The sequence below is a fragment of the Octodon degus genome, unplaced genomic scaffold (assembly GCF_000260255.1).
Source record: "Octodon degus isolate 3935 unplaced genomic scaffold, OctDeg1.0 scaffold00097, whole genome shotgun sequence".
In the NCBI taxonomy this organism is placed as follows: domain Eukaryota; kingdom Metazoa; phylum Chordata; class Mammalia; order Rodentia; family Octodontidae; genus Octodon; species Octodon degus.
The window spans coordinates 525,315-527,581 of NW_004524673.1; the positions used below are offsets into that span (position 1 = coordinate 525,315).

Genomic DNA, 2,267 nt, shown 5'->3' on the forward strand with positions numbered 1-2,267 from the left:
TTCATTGATTAATACTGCACAAAGAAAACACCGCTTTTACAAAATATGTAAGAAAATGGAGATTTATGTTGTCTTCAATTTTTTGAAAGCTGATCTTTAATTGCATAACTGTTAAAAATCATAAAATTAGTAAGCATGTGTAAATATTTAATTTTTGTCCATGTATGGCTGTACACATCTGTAATCCCAGAACTAAAGAGGCTGATACAAGAGGATTGCTGCAAGCTTGAAGCCAACCTAAGCTACAACTATGTACAAGGCAAGCCTGAATTCAGCAGCTATTTGGCAGATAGTAAAGCAAGTTGCATACATGTAGTTCCCATCTAACTTCCATTACTTTCACTTAAGTAATATTTCTTAGTTCAAATAAAGAATTTATGGTGATATTGTTTATTTCACTTTTTTATTCATTTGAGAAATTTTGGGGGCATTTTTCTGATACTGAAAATATAATTGACAACAAACATGCATTATGCCTGTTCTCCTGAGACCTGCAAATGTGGAGGATGTCTAATGTGCAGACAGGGCTGAATACTGCTACACCAGGCTGGCAGAGAGGGATATCTTTTTTTTTTTGCCATAGTAATTAACAGTAACTAAGAAGACAGGATATTGATCATGCATGGAAGTATGACAACTTAATAAATATATTTTCCCCTAAATTTAAAGTACTAGGGAGTGACACAAACTGTTTATAAAATGAAGAAATTAACTTTATTCATGGAAAACTGATGGCAGGGAGTTTCTTGTACTTTTCCCACTGCATTGAAAGGATCACTGAAAAGCGAAATGTGCTTTTCTTCCTTAAAAATTATTGGTGGTGACATAACTAGCAATAGAAAAGCAAAGACTTCCAAAAACATGAGCAGACTATGGTGGTTGGAGGGACAGTGGTGCACACACATCCTGCTGGAAAGAGCTGGATTCTTGATTCAGATCACCATCAGAAAACTAAGTTTGGCATACAGTAAAGATCAGGAGATCTGATCCTGACTGCAGAACCTCCCTTGATTACAGAACCTTGGGCTATGTCCCCTACCTTATCCTTCCAGACCACCCTGAAGACCTGTAAGATTCCACTTGGGAAATTACTAGCAATTCTTGGAAAGGAAAGAAGGAAGATTGTTGGTTGAAATAAAAACAGGGTTGAATGAGTTCCAGAAATCAGGGTTCTCAAACTCATGGACAGCAGTCTGCAGAAGCCAACTTCTAAAAGCTGCTCGAAGCAATATGCAGAGACATAAGATGAGAGAGGCCTCCTCAGGAAAGAAGGCAGCTGGTCCATGGCCAAAGAAGCTTGAGCCAGCCCTTCCAGGAAGATGGGGTGGTCTTTCTGTGGAGAATCCTCCTTCAGGACCTGTGAGGAAGACAAGAAAGAATAAGCAGAAGGCTCCTGGGAATGGAGATAGTAGCAGCACCAGTGAAGCACACCAGCCCCCTCAGAAGAAGAGGGCCTGGGCAAACCCCACCATTGAAAGTGAGGAAGCATTTAAAAATGGGATGGAAGTTAAAGTGAAGATTCTTGAAGAATTAAAACCGTGTCTTGTGGAGTACTGGGACTTAGTGATCGGGCAGAAGCAGCTCTTTCAACCTCCTGCTAAGAAAAATGTAGATGCCATTCTGGAAGAGTATGCTAATTGTAAGAAATCGCAGGGAAATGTTGACAATAAGGAACATGCTGTTAACAAAATTGGGGCAAAATTAAAAAGAGTATTTCAATGAGATTTTGGGCACTCAGCTGCTCTACAAATTTGAGAGGCCCCAGTATGCTGAAATCCTCTTGGCCCACCCTGATGAGCCAATGTCACAGGTTTATCGTGCACCACACCTACTGAGATTATTTGTGAAAATAGGAGTGATTTTGGTCTGTATGCCCCTTGAGAAGAGCCTTGCATGAATTTTGAGCTACTTGCATGACTTCCCAAAGTATCTGGCAAACAATTCTGCATCATTGTTTACTGCCAGTGATTACGAAGTGGCTTCTGCTGACTACCATCACAAAACCCTGTGAGGGTCTACCGACCGCTCACCACTGATTCTGGTATCTGTAAACACTTTCTGTTCTTAGTTTTTTACTTGTGTAATTGATGTTCTTTAAAATTGTCAACATGTAAAAGGGCTTATGTTTCAGTTTGTTTTCTGTTCTTTTTTAAACAGAAAATAAAAGGAGTATAAACTTTCCTCATTTCAAAGTTGCTACCAGTATATATGGTAATTAGACAAAGAAAAAACATTCTATAGACCATTTTATTACCTAGTTGATAACA

At 39.0% G+C, this 2,267-nt stretch overlaps 1 pseudogene; it reads left to right on the forward strand.

Annotated features, from left to right (window-relative positions):
* Window positions 1–1,150: 1,150 nt before the first annotated feature.
* LOC101581832 lies at window positions 1,151–2,011 on the forward strand (annotated as a pseudogene).
* Window positions 2,012–2,267: the final 256 nt, after the last annotated feature.